The 15,449-nt window shown below is 42.9% G+C and overlaps 1 protein-coding gene across 1 annotated transcript in view; it reads right to left on the reverse strand.

Annotated features, from left to right (window-relative positions):
• The window catches only part of LOC122539713 (junction plakoglobin-like), a 68,862-nt gene that overhangs the window by 52,339 nt on the left and 1,074 nt on the right, over positions 1–15,449 (reverse strand). The gene's annotated exons all lie outside the window — the stretch shown is intronic.

The raw sequence follows: 15,449 nt of genomic DNA on the forward strand, positions 1-15,449 counted from the left end.
GGGGGCAGGAGGGGAGGGAGAGCGGGGCAGGAGGGGAGGGAGAGAGCGGCATTTAGAAAAGAGGAGTTGCGAGCTGTCCTAAAGCCCTAAAATTGTTGAACTCTATACTGAATACAGAAGGTTGCAGGCTCCAAGTGGAAAGTGAGGTGCTGTTCTTCCAGCTTGCTCCGAACTTCACTGGAGCACTGCAGCCTGAGGCAGATGTTGACCAGGAAACAGGGTGATGTTGAAGTGGCAGGCGACTGGAAGCTCAGAGGTTTTTTTTTGCGGACAGCGCGTAGGTGTTCTGTGAAGCAGAGACCCGGTTTATGGTTTGTAGAGGGGACCACATTGTGAAGTGGCAGGCGACTGGAAGCTCAGGGGTTTTTTTTTTGCGGACAGCGCGTAGGTGTTCTGTGAAGCAGAGACCCGGTTTATGGTTTGTAGAGGGGACCACATTGTGAGCAGCAAATCTAGATTGAATAAAGTGCAAGTAAAGCACTGTTCCACCTAGAAGATGAGTCTGAGATCTTGGATAGCGAAGAGGGAGGAATTAAATGGGCAGGAGTTACACCTTCTGTGGTTGGAAGAGAAGGTGCCCTGGGGCTGTGGGAGGGTATTGGGAGTGAAGGAGGAGTGGACCAGGGTGTACCAGAAGAAACGGTCCCCGCAAAAGGCTGAAAGGTAGGGGAGGGGATTATGTACCGAATGGTGGCATCTCACTGGAATTGGCAGAAATGGCTGTTAACAATCTTCTGGATTTGGATGCTGATGGGATGGTAGGTGAGGATAAGAGAGACCCTATATTGTTGCGAGGGTAGGGAGGGGTTTGAGGACTGAAGTGAGGGAGATGGGTCAGACCTGGCTGAGGGCCCTGTCAACCAGTGCTAGGGAATCTTTGAGGAAGGTGGTGGACATTTCAGAGGCTCCCTTGTTGAAGCTGGCATCATCAGAATAGATGCGATGGAGTCAGAGGGACAGAGAATGGAATAGTGTCTTTACAGGAAGCAGGCTGTACAGAGGATGCAGTCAAGGTAACAGCATAGGTTTAAAGGTGAGGGGAAAGATTTAAATGGGACAACCTTTTCACACAGAGGGTGCTGCACATATGCAATGAGCTGTAAGAGGAAGTGGTGGAGGCTGGTACGATTACAACATTTAAAAAGGCATCTGGATGGATAAATGGACAGAAAGGGTTGAGAGCTATGAACTAAATGCTGGCAAATGGGTCTTGATTAAGTTGGGATATCTGGTCAGCATGGATGAACGGGACTGAAGGGTCTGTTTCTACACTGAGCATCTCTATGATTCTACACCTGTGAAAATCAGTGGGCTTGTTGTGGGCATCATTCCTGATGAATGATCAATTCACCTGCTCCTCGGATGCTGCTTGACCTGCTGTGCTTTTCCAGCACCATACTCTCAACTTTTATCTCCAGCATCTGCAGTCCTCAATTTCTCCCAATATTGGTAGTCAGCCTATTCCCAGAAATGGAAACAGAAATGTCAAGGAAGGAAATGGAGGAGTTGGAAATGGACCAGGTGATGACGACAGCAGGATGGAAATTGGAAGCGAAATGGATAAACTTTTCCAAATTCTGGATGAGGGGGAAGCAGCATCAATTCTGTCATCGGTATATCGAAGAATAAGTGGTGGGTGGGGGCCAGAGCAGGACTGGAACAAGGAGTGTTCCACACAGCCCACATTGAGATAGGGATAACTAGATCCACGCAGGTACCCATGCCCACACTTTTGACCTGAAGAAAGCGAGAGGAGTTAAGAGAAGTTGTTGAGGGTGAGGCTGAGCTTGGCAAGGAAGAGGGTGGTGGGGTGGTCAGAGGTGTGGGAACAGCACCACTTGCTAGGTTCCCTCTGCCAAATCAACACAGTATCCTAACTTTAACCATGTACTGATCCTTCACTGTCACGGAGTCAAACATGGGCGGCACGGTGGCACAGTGGTTAGCACTGCTGCCTCACAGCGCCAGAGATCTGGGTTCAATTCCCGCCTTAGGCGACTAACTGTGGAGTTTGCACGTTCTCCCCATGTCTGCGTGGGTTTCCTCCGGGTGCTCCGGTTTCCTCCCACAGTCACAAAGATGTGCAGGTCAGGTGAATTGGCCATGCTAAATTGCCCGTAGTGTTAGGTAAGGGGTAAACGTAAGGGTATGGGTGGGTTGCGCTTCGGCGGGGCGGTGTGGACTTGTTGGGCCGAAGGGCCTGTTTCCACACTGTAAGTAATCTAATCTAATCTAATCTGCAAGTCCCTCCCTTACAGCACTGAGCTTTAGGTGAACCTTCACCACAAGGACTGCTGTACACCAGCCCCTTCCCAAAGGCCCAGAAAAGATAGGTAATAGATCTAAGAGGGATCCCAAAAGGTGGTAATTGATCCGAGCCATATCAGTCTGCCTACACCTTGAGAACCTGCTTTATTTTTAGAAATGGTGGGGCATACAAATCAGTCAGTCAGTCAGTCAAGGATGAGGAAGAAGAAACAACCAAGCCAGCACAGAATAGCTATGACTTCAAATCAAACTGGGTCAGCACAGTTCATGGGAAGCACTCTCACCATAGTCAGGAAATCATGGAAACCCATCCCAGTCCACAGAACAAGCATAAAATCAAAGCAAACACTTTCAGTGCAGTTGAGTGCGCTGCATTGTCAGAGATACTCTCTCTGAAACAAAATGTGAAATCAAGGTGCCATCAATCCACAGGTATCTCCCACAGATGACTTTTGAAATACATTAGGAAACCTTGCAGAGATTTAAGATTCATATTTTAGAATCATTCATGGAATTCATTCGTTAGATAAGTCAGGACTTTGGTGGTGATGGGCCATCTTTTTAAACCTGTGTCCATCAACCATCATGATTTAAACTGACCATGCATCATTATCTGGTTGTTTCTGGGAATTTAGTGTATAAACTGGATACCAGGATTCCTGTGTTTCAACTTCAAAAGCATTTCCTTGCCTGTTAAGTGCTTTGATCATCTGTTGCATGCCCTGGAACACATTTTATAAACGCAAATTGTTTCTTCAAAAGGTCACTAGGAAGATGTTTACTTCTTTGTTAGTTACACACTAGGACATGATTTGCAGCAGGTTCCCATGTCAGATTACCTCCATGACATACTTATGAGCTGGGAAAGCCTCAAGTCTGGAGATGGTTTATTTTGCTACTTTGTTAGATCACAAAGAATGACACTAGGCGAAAACTGTGCTCAATTCCCAAAGGACTGCAGATTCTGGAAAACAGGAAGGAGTTAAGGAGTTGCCCTATTGCAGGGTAGGGGCAGGAGCATGAGGGTTGAGAATAAATTGCAATTACACCAAAGCTCTGACAAAAGAGTTAATCAAAAACATTCTATCATGAAATGTAACCGTGATGTGCAGAGGGTAGGAAAAAGGGAGACTGGCCTTGAGTACAGCAGCTTCTTCTGAATCTCAGATTAGCAACAGACACTGGAATTGTGCTGTGGAAAGTGGAGTTCATTTTGTAACAGAGCAACAAACCTAGAATTCACAATCTTTAGCACATCCCAGATGTACATTCCTGGAATAGCACTCATCAGATGTAACTAGCGGACAAGAGGCCAAATTCAGCCTTGCTCGAGCCAGATTAAACAAGAATATACACAAGAACGCCATTACTAATAAACCACCAACATTAACAATGTTAATATAAACAATGCAAAACAAACAAACACACCAGCTCAGTGCTGTTTGCCTGGGTGTCGTAACCAAGATATCAAGATGGGAAAACCTAGTTTCCCGACTTTACAGCAACAGATGCCACTAGCAAGTGGAGCTCATCACAGCAAACAGCCTTAAAAAGGCGAGCTGAGAACAGAAAGAGGTAGAAACTGATAACAGCCTCTCAGCTGGCCACCCCATCAATTACGGCACAGTGGCTCAGTGGTTAGCGCTGCTGCCTCACAGCATCAGGGTCCCAGATTCGATTCCAGCCTCGGGCAACTGTCTGTGTTGAGTTTGCACATTCTCCCTGCGTATGCGTGGGTTTCCTCCAGGTGCTCCGGTTCCCTCCCACAGTCCAAAGATGTGCAGGTCAGGTGAATTGGCCATGCTAAATTGCCCATAGTGTTAGGTGCATTAGTCAGAGTGAAATGGGTCTGGGTGTTACTCTTCAGAGGGTCAGTGTGGACTATTTGGGCTGAAGGGCCTGTTTCCACACTGTAGGGAATCTAAGCTGCCTCAGATTCACATTTCCAACAACAGCCCCTCCAGAGACACTGCCACATTAATCTGAAGTTGAATGTGCTGTGGCTCAACAGAAAGCAATATATAATCCTCATCCCTTACTATTCCAAAGGTGCAAGGATGGTGTCCCCACTGTTGAACAATATTGTGCACAATGTTAATGGGTTCAGAATTAAGCAGGGATTAATTCCACACTTCCTGATCATTCAGTAAAAGCAGAGTGTCTCACACTTGGCAGGATCAGGCTCAAGACCAGTTCTTATCCAGCAAACATGCAACAAATTGACCACAGGCAGAAGGTGGCCACTTGTGTCAAGTGCTAGAAGGACTTCAGCAAAAATTAGCTATTAAAGGGAACACAGAGGGAATACTGGCCCTCTGTTTCTTCAGGGTCCCAAGCAATACATGACTTGTGCTCAATGTGTCACATTGAGGCATGGAAGCTTCCAGATAATCACATGGGAATAGGCTGCTGAGCAGGACCACTTCAAAAACCATCTGAAAAATTTGTTATTTAAAATTGTGTGGTCCCAGCAACTGCCATCAACAACCAAAACACCCTCAAAAGATTCAGTGAGGAGAAGCACAGACAGATTAAACCAGACATTTCAGCACAAAGAATTTGACAGAACAATGAAACATTCAATTATAATTGCTACTGCCCTTGACTGGAGCACATCAACCCTGACTGAATCATTCAGGTATTTCAGAAAGTGTTTCAGGGTTAGCAGGCAGTCTGTCAAACATCCATCAGTTATTTCTCTCCTAATCCCAGATAACAGTCCACCACCTGTGAACCCTGAAAATGGGGTATTTGATTAGATTACTTAGTGTGGAAACAGGCCCTTTGGCCCAACAAGTCCACACCGACCCTCCGAAGAGCAACCCACCCAGACCCATTCCCCTACATTTATTAGATTAGATTTGAACAGGGAAGGAATCAGTCCAACCCAAAGATCCTCAACTCACCCAATGTGTTCGTGTGTCAAAAATAACCAGAAACCAAATCGGAGGTTGTTTAATCCGACAGGAATCCATACTGCTGCCTCAAAATTCCACCTCTACCCACACAGTAATCAGGTGACTTGATTTATCCTCCACAAATCATTCATATCAGATCGGAGAGCAAAGTGGTGTCAACATCCACCCACTGGAACACTCTGCCTCACCCTCCAGCCTGGAGTCTACCATCCAATGGGAGAGCACAAACTCAACATGTCAAAGCTCAGAAAGATCCCCAAATCTCACCCAGTTTCCCCAGACTTGACACACCAAGAGAAAGGGGACAGGAACACAGAAGATGTAAAGAATTGCTGTGGTGGAGGGGAGTGCAGAAAGGAGGGAAAATTCAACATAGATTTTTCCCTCACAATGAGTCACCAATTATTCGATTGTCACTGTCCTGGCAGTTTCCTAGGACAATCCAAAACTATATCTGATGCCCAATATCTCTCGGTTTCAAATTTCCTCTTCAAAAGTCACAATGGTGTCTTCAGCAGCAACAGGAAACATTGTAATGACTCTGGGTGGCGGCAAGGCACTCCACAACATGGAGGGTTTTAAAAATGGTAACTCCTCAATGAGGAAACAGCACTGCATTTAGACTTTATTTTTCCATTCAAAGCTCATCATCCCGGAGGGGCAATACTATATATTCTATAGTTGTAACATCTTTCAGTAAATAAGGGGCCTAGAATTACAAACAGAACTCTGCATTCCACTGAATCTTATATTCTAAAGCAATTATTGAATTTAATTGGACCACAGAATGAAACAGGATGACAAAGGCCATTTGGTCCATTGTACCTATACCAACTCTTTGAGAGAACCACCCAATTAGATCTTTCCCATAGCACAGCTTTTGCTCACCCGACTTTATATTTCCTTACTAGGTTTGGTGTCAAACTTTGTCTCTCTTCAAGATAGGCCGTTTTCCTTGAAGTGTTGGAGGCTGCGGTATGATCTTATAGAGGTTTACAAAGTCATGAGATGCATAGATAGGGTAAATAGATGAGGCCTTTTCAATGGGGTGGGGGAGTCAAGAACCAGAGGTTTAAGGTGAGAGGGGAAAATTTTAAAAAAGGGACCTAAGGGGTAACTTTTCCACAGAGGGTGATGCATGTATGCAATAAGGTGCCAGAGGAAGTGGAGACGGGTACTATTACAATAGTTAAAAGGCATCTGGATGGGCATATGAATAGGAAGGGTTTAAACAGTGATATGGACCAAGTAATGACAAATAGGATTAGATTAATTTAGGATATTTGATTGGCATGGACAAGTTGGACTGAAAGATCTGCTTCCATTTCTGTAACACTATGACTATGTTTACTTCCATTAAAAGGTGACATTTAAATGCTGGTTGCAGTATTGATGACAACTACATGGTTAGTTTAGGCACCCCAGCCTGAGTGCACTTCCCCATTCTTGGAAAGGAACAATTGAAAGATTTGACAATGAGGACTAACCAATTCTCCCTCGAAGCTGTGAAGTGGCATTGTTATACAACAACCCAGAACGGGAAGTGTACTATAAACAGCCTACACAAAGATTAGCTGGGACATTGTGTTCCACCCATGGAGCAAAACTGGAAAGCAGTGGATTCAGCAGAAACTCCTAGTTTCAAACAGGCAAAAGCTGAACCCAAACAGCAGAATCAATGCAGCTGTGCCAATTCTTCACAGCTCTTGAGTACAAGCTGTTAGTCAGCTGCGATTGCAAATGGTTTTGTAATTACTGTGGGGGTGGATGTGTAATATTATCAGTGTGTACAAGTTTTGGAGTCTCATTTTGCTGGGTTTTTTTCCCTGACAGGTTGCAGTGAAATCAATCTAAAAATGATTAGTCAGAGAGACCAACACTTTCAAACAGACTTAATGACCGTGCGGGGGGGGGGGGGGGGGGGGAGGAGAAGAGGAGTAAAAAAAGCAGCCACACTTAATTCCAGATGTTAAAAAGGTGAGTAGACCAAGAGGAAATGGATTCATCTGCTCACCTACTGTTAAAGCATTAAACAGGAATTAAGAGGCCATTCAGCCCATGAAGCTTGCTATGCCACTCAGTTGATTGCGATATTCCTATACTATCTTCATATCCAGTGAATTCTTTAATATCCAGAAATCTATCAACATTTGTCTTGAATATACTCAATAGCTGAGCTTTCACGGCCCTTTAAGACAGAGAATTACAGATTAACGACCCAGAGTACCTTTCAACCAACTTTGAAGGGACTTTTTATTTAGAAAGTGCTGTGGATGTAACCCATCACTTGGTGCAGTTTATTGGCCTTAAATTTAGGAGAAATAGCAAAGACAAATTTGCATTTACATAGCACCTTTTAACTCCAGGTTGTCCCAACTGTTTTACAATTAAAATGTTAATTCTGAAATGTGTCACTGCTGTAAGAGGGGAAACTTGGCAACAAAACTGCACAAAACAAGATCCCACAAGCAGCAACAAGAGAATGACCGAATGATGTTGATAGAGAAATACATTTTTCTTAAGACATCAGATCCAACTCTTCAAAATTGTGGCTCGTCCAACAGAGCAGACAAGGCCTCAGTTTAATACCTCAACAGAAAGAGGAAATTTCTGAAAGGGCAGCACTCCCTCAGTGCTGCAGTGTGAGCATCAGTCTGCATCTTTGTGCTCAAGATCAGGTGCAAACACACAACCTTCTGACCAGAGATGGTAGGCATGCTACAGGGGTCTTGCTACAGTCTGGTGAGCTCAAACAGCAGTTAATACTCGTAGGCACTGTGCAGCGGAAAGCTGAGAAAAAAAAAGGGAGCAGCTTTCTATAGATACCCCGCATTCTGTTTTGTATTGTAATCCTGAGTCACATGGGACACTATGAAAAACAACTCAACAAGCTGCGAAGTCCAGGGTGGAGACTCTTAGCTAACAACAGATTGCATTTCAACCTAAAAATATCACAACACCACAAAAGAATAGCTATATCAACATACCCTTAAACCATGATCACAAAGAACAGAGGTTTCTTCCCTCACTATAACCATCATCACTATAATCTGCAATTTCTCAAACACCAAACACTCCACTGACTTGCAATATTGAGCAGATGGAATTTAAGAAATTTAGCAACCACACATCAATAATTTTTCTGCATCAGCTCTGAAGCTCTCTAGGATGTCCAAGTGCATGAGGGGTGCTACATAAATGCAAGTGTTTTTCTAAGACTGAATTTGAGATACAGCAAATGCTGATTGTTTACACACAATAATTTCAGGCTATTTCCTGTTTCATTTCTCAGCGAAGCTTCCTATGACTCTAAAAATACACAAACATCTCCAGATTTCCCTTCAGTACCTCATCTGAACTATGCCAGAGGCCAAGGGAGAGCCAGCTTTTATCCTAAGTCAGTGCTGAATGGGTCAAGCCCAGGTGGCCAACATGACAAATAAACCAAGTGCCCCTGGATCATACAGGGTTCCAATATCAGCAAGAGTTCTTATACAATAATCCTCACCCACATCTTTGTTAACCTTAGACTGATCAGGTGATCACTCAAATTGTTCAGTCACCCCCTACAAAGATCTAGAACTCTGCTGCCCATGTCTCATGCACCCTATGCTTGCTAACATTAGTTGCTGTCCAAAAATAATTCAAATTTAATTTGCATCTTTGCTTTAAGGTGGTCTCCATGGTCTTGCTCTTCCCTAAACCTCCTCAACCTTATGTAACATCACCTCACCGCAACATCGATGCTCTTCTCAACTCCAGTGCTACCAAATCAGATTCCAATTTCTCCAGCTCTCTTTCCTCCTCGAAACTTACATGACCAACCAAAACCTTGGGTCATCTGATTCAAAAAAGGTGGCGTTATTCGGTGTCGGCTTTTGACTAATAACCCCTTGTAATCACAGGAGCAATGTGTAAATGCATAATTGTTGTTGGAAGAGCAGGCATATTGGATATTCAACTATGACTTGAAACATGAAAACCACTGACTCAGAGGTAGTCAGGGAAACTACAGAATGTCCATGATAAGCCAACACTTTCAGGAACAAGGTGTGTTTCTGGTTTCCACAACTCTTCAGCCCAAAACTCCACTGCCTCTGGCAAGATCCTCCAAATCAATGGCAACAAAAGGTGGTCAAACAGCATCTTTTCCCCAGTTCAACATCAAGGTTCAAATCGCTCCATCCAAGAGGACATTTCTCTCAGACTCCAAAAGTGACTGCTCCACTTGGAACTCAGTCACAACAGGAGACACCCAGGAGCACAGTGAAAACATCTTCTAGAGATGTCCTCCAAGTTTTCCCAAAGAGGTCAAACATCATTGACCACTCATGGGAGTCCCTGGTTTGTGACCAGCCAAAATGGAGAAGATTTGTTCAGGAAGCAGGAGATGCCTTGTTAGAAACTCAGAGGCAAAATTGGAGAGCACAGAGAAACTCCACCCCTCTCACCCATCACACTCCAGCTCCCCTCAACCTGCCCCAACGTGTGACTTAATCTGCAGGTCATATATCAATTTCAGTCATTCTCAATTCCAAAGGGACAGAGATGGAAAAAAGAAAGGACCCTCTGTGTAAAACAAAAGCTTCCCGACATCATCCTTGAACAGCATAGATCTATCTTTAAGATAATGGCCCCATCTTGAATTATCCAGGGAAAAATAGCCTTTTTCTCTCTCTGCCCAAATCAATTCCTTTTAACATCTCACTCAGGTCAGCCCTTAATCGTTAAAATTCAAGTCTGTGAAACCAGTCTTCAGATTAACCACAAACTTTGGAAATTTAAGAGGGAGCAGCAGTGAACAATTAAACCAAGGGATGGGATCTGTCCAGTGGTTTAGAATGAGGCTTCCACTGAAGAAAAGCCTCAGATTAGAGGAATTCAGATCCTAAAGGGAAACTTAAAGGCGAAACTTCATTTTTTCAGATTCTCGAACATTGAGTGAAAGGGAAAGGGCAGTTTAATTTGATTATTTAACTTACGTTGGAGTGTATAAAGCAAAGAATTTTTTGGATAAGGACCATGAGAGGATTTCAACAGCAAGCTCCTGATGGTGGAGGCAGTACTTGGAGATATAACACCAGCTTTTTCCATTCCTGACCATTCCCAGGTCCGTCCGTAACACACACACACACAAGGTTGAACGGCTGTGGTTCACTACCAAATGCAGAGAAGTGAACACAATCCAGTCGGCCATTCTCACCACAGCATTGAGAGAGTGCAGCACTATCAAAGAAGCTACATTTCAGAGGAGTCAAACTGGGACCCCTCCTATCTACCTCTCAACCAAACAAAGACCCTATGCCTTTCCTGAAATACAACTGGAAAGTTCTTCTGGTTACAGCCAACATAAATCCCTTAACAAAAATCACTTAAAACAGACTCATATGATCATTATCTCACTGCTGTAGGATCTTGCCATGCACAAACTGATATTTTAGTGTTGAAAATATTCTGAGGAGAAAGTGAGGTCTGCAGATGCTGGAGATCAAAGTTGAAACTTTATTGCTGGAACAGCACAGCAGGTCAGGCAGCATCCAGGGAACAGGAGATTCGACGTTTCGGGCACAGGCCCTTCTTCAGAAAATATTCTGAGACTACGCTAACAAAAGTATTTCATTACCCATTAAAAAAGGTGCTACTTAAACACAAGATAACTTTTCCCCTGTGGTGTTCGTGCAGGTTACATCAGAGGGAGCAGATATCCCCACACGAATCATTCACCATTCCAACAGATGCCACTTATTTACCAGTTTATCCTCTACCGCTCCCCTCAGTCACAAGTCTTCAAAACGTTCCCAGCAATATCACAATCTGAAAAAAAGACATTGCAAGTTAGTACTGTGAAGCAGTTGCACAGTACCTTGCCTGTTGGCTAGTAATATTTGATGGACAGAATCTGGGAATTGCACACCATCCCATTGTATCACACAACATATGTAGCAATAACTCAGGGCTTTAATTTATTGTTTGCAATTTCACCAGCTGAACTTTAGCTTCCTCCAGATCAGTTAAACAATTAGCGAGTCAGCTGGTTCCTCCTCATGCTGCAGTCAACATGAATCTGCAGTTAACCAGTTCAGGACTGTATAATCATTTCCACCACACGCACAAAAAAGTGGTCAGCATTCAAGATTTGTAATTTCATAGTGCCTTTAAAGACATCGGTCACAGTACTATAACAATAATCTGGTTTTAGGTGTTTTTATGGAGGAATAAATATTGGCTAGGCCACACACAAGAACTCCAGAGCTCTCTTTGAATTATTGTCATGAGATTTTTTACAGATATGAAAGGCAGTATTTCTGATTGTGCAGCGCACTCTCAGTATTGCACTGGGTGTGTCAGCTTGGATCAAGTGTCCATGTCTCTGGGGTCAGCCAGGAGCCCACTGAATCTCACTGATAGAAATAAATCTAACTGGTCTGTTGGTCAGAATTGATTGCCTGAGACTCAAACCAACGAGTTGCTGATTTGGTCTCAGCTGTGCAGCTTCAGACTAAATCTACCTATTTGAATATCAAAACTGAAATTAGGCTGATATCAGTGAAATACTCGAAACTAAAAATATTGCATATCACAAAATTCAAGATAGCACAAGACCAAATGAGCAGGAAAACCATCAAGAAAAGTAACAAAGGGGAATAGTTTTATCTTTGCTCTTTCACGGATGTGAATATCGCTAGTAAGGCCAGCATTTTTGTTACCCATCTCGAATTGCCCTTGAACCAGTCGGAACTTTAGACCATTTCAGAGGGCAGGTAGAGTCAACCACATGGCTGTGGGTCTGGAGTCACAGATTGGCCAGACTGTGACAAGTGACAATTTGTTTGGATAGTTTAAATAGATTTAGCAAGTTTCTAGGAGCTGTTGTCAGAAATTTGTTCTCAAAATAAATACAAATATATCATTCATTATGAACAAGCAATGAGTGTGATTAGAGGCGGAGTTTGGGAAGGTGACTAAAGACAATCTTGAGTTAAGTTATAGGAGTGAAGAGAGATGGATAAGAGGAGGTTGAGAGAAAGGATAGGATGCATGATGATTCAATACCCTGTCACTGATCGGGTAACAGCATGTGTGGAGGCATCAACTCCCACTCGGGTTCCAGGGAGACAGTAACTCAGGGAAACAGTATAAAAACATCATGTGTGATTGTCACGCAAATGCCAAAAACCTTTACAAAACAATATTCTAGGAAACAAGGTAAGTAAATTGAAAAATGTAAAGTCATCATAAGATCAACAGGTTGGTTGAAGCAGTTTGAAGCTTTGTTTCTGGTAACGGAGTAACCAAAAAATCTCTCCCTCACAAACAAAAGACTGCCATTGTCTGTGGCTGCAGCCAATCACAATTCTCTCAGGAAGTCATATCAGAGCATGAAATTCCTGCCAAAGCTACTATACAATACCAAAAGCACTACGTGACAATTGGCTACAGCAGAAATCCTGAACCCAAAGGTTGTTCACTTGTATCTCACTATCCCACCCACACCAGCCTCAGGAGGTGAATCATTTAGTCAGTGATACTGAGTCACAAAATAATCAAGGTTCAAAATTCAGCACCAAGGCAGTGTTAAGACTCAGTCAGAATCAAAACTACCAGTTACTGAGTGTGTATGAGGATACATAGACATGATAGAGAAGTAATGACAATGCTCTTGATCTTTAGAGGCATTGCACCCCTGAGGGGAAGGGGGGCTTTAAAAGATATATAGTTGGGAGGGTCCTGGACAGATAAACTGAAAAAGAGCTGACAGTGCTTTTACTGTCCTAGTTTTGACTCAAATGCTTTGGGGCTGATTTTCTCACTGCACTCACACCCTGCCTACACCCAGACTTCTCAAAGAAGTTGCTGTGTTGTCAAAAAGGAGATTCCCGAGCATAATCTGCAGCTTTCGAAGTCATGAGTCATTTACAACTGGCAGTAGTTGAATCACATTTGTTCTCAATATTTCACTGTACCCATAGTCTTCCTCCCAAATTGGATCACAGATTTTACAAAGGGAGCCACTGGCAGGTTTTACTGAGGCTGGTGGGACTCCTGATACACTTCACTGAGCAAACCAAGAGAAACTGCTGGTTATGTTAAAATAGAGACAGGGTTTTAACCAAGACACCTGTATAGAGTTTTGACGAATCTAGCAAGTTTACTTTGGACATGCAGCAGCTATCAGGCAAGTGATCCTAACACCCCATTACACCCAGTATAAAGTCAGCAGGCCAATACTTAACCAAACATGGCTTTTGACGAAAGACTAAGCGGGGTCCTAGGTTCAATCCTTCGTACATTCTAACCAGAACACAATGACACTATAAATTTATAAACTGGCCTCAGTGTTAAACAAGTGTCAGTATAGGAAGGGATTAGGACAGACCCCGTAACAGAAAAGGTTAAAATCCCCTGTAACATTGCCCACCATCAGTGCCCCAAAAGCTGCTGCTGCCACCTACAACACCACCTGGAGATGTTCACATTATAAAATTTGCAAAATAATTACAAGAGAGCTTTCAAAATTAAATAATATCGACAAGAACAGTTGTCAAAAAAAAAGAAATTTCTTCACAGGACATGGATGCATATTTAGAATGTACAACATTAAACCTGTTTTTTTTAAACTATCCCCATAACAAACCTTAGCAATATACCAAGCAAAATGGGTCATTACCTTCAAAAAGAGAGAAAAAAGTACAAGATGCTAAATACGCCACTGTAAAACACTTCTCCAATACACAACCTAGCCAAATACACCCAGACTCCATAAACAATGCAAATCAGCAGTACCACAACATATAAAGCAGATTACTGCCAAAACATGGCACGTTTCCATAAAAAGGCTGAAATGCATAAACAGGTAAACAGCTGGGCTTTGTAACAAGTCCAAATCAGCTTACTGAACAGTAACACCCTCACCAAACAGATTTTGTGCTCAGCTTGTCTCACGCAAGTCCTCATCTCAGCATTTCTCCCAGATGTTTAAATTCTCATTTCCAGTTACAGGGCAAAATCAGCAGAACATAAAAAAAACAATCATTTAACCCAAACAGTCAACATGATATATTTAACCTACACATGCACAAATAGTTCTCACCTTTTCCAAACTCAATCCAAAAAAACTTTTCTGCTCTTCAGAGAATCCCTAATGTCCTTACCAATAGGACTGAATAGAGCACCTTGGACAAAAGATTACATTACATTGAACTTCCAGTCAATCCACAGTTTGTGTGTTCATTAATGAACATATCCCCAAATTCAATTTTCCTATTTATTATACAGTATAAACCTTTACAATTAGTGAAACCATGATTGCTCCAGAAATTTTCAAAACAAAGATATCATTAATTGGTATTTGTTCATTTTATTAAATTGCACAGCAACATAGTATCAAAACCAGGATAGCACCCAGTGATAGACAAAAAGGTTCTCAGAGAGGCTACAACTTTATCTCTAATCAGTGAGAGGAGAAGGAATGGTAATAATTGATTGTTTAATTAAAAAGGCCAGCACATAGACACAATAAGGCTGCATGTACCCACTGAGACAGAAATTCCAAGTTATAGCAACTCATTACTATTCTAAGTTTATACTAACTTGTAGATAACAGCCTGGTAATTACCTCCAGATCTGCTCCCCCATAAATCATTGGGCAGTATCTCCTGCAATAATTTTACTGTGCAAGTATTGATCAGATTTTTTTTTGATGTTACTATACTATTGAACTTGTTTGCAGCGACCTTTCAAGCAGCAAATTGTAAACAGTTTTCAGTCTGTAGCAGCGTCATGTCACTGGCACAATGCAAAAAACAATTTCAGTTTTACTCTCAACCGCCAATAAGCCATTCCCAGAGAACAGATGGTTGCAAACCACTAAAAAGCTCTAATTTATATCTGGAACAAAACGGCCAGTTGAACTTTGCACATATGGCTGTCAACAGTTCCGAAGCTAGTCCTTGCCCCAGGCTGACAAGAGGTCTCCCAGTCTCTCTCTGGGTCCACAAGCACCTGAACAATCAGCTGCCCACCCAAACTGGACAAAGATGCCCAGATACTGCAGAACAAAACAGAGGACCCCCACCCACCTCCAGCCCCAGGGCCAAGACACCAAAAAACATGGAAATCACAACTTCCCCAACTCTGCTCTTTCAGAATTGGGATTGAGGAAAAGATTAGAACTTCAAACAGAATCCTACCAGGAGAGGGTCAGACTGAGCAACAGCAATCACCCCCAGACAGACACAGACACACACACACACACACACACCC

Source organism: Chiloscyllium plagiosum, chromosome 33 (assembly GCF_004010195.1).
Source record: "Chiloscyllium plagiosum isolate BGI_BamShark_2017 chromosome 33, ASM401019v2, whole genome shotgun sequence".
Taxonomy (NCBI): domain Eukaryota; kingdom Metazoa; phylum Chordata; class Chondrichthyes; order Orectolobiformes; family Hemiscylliidae; genus Chiloscyllium; species Chiloscyllium plagiosum.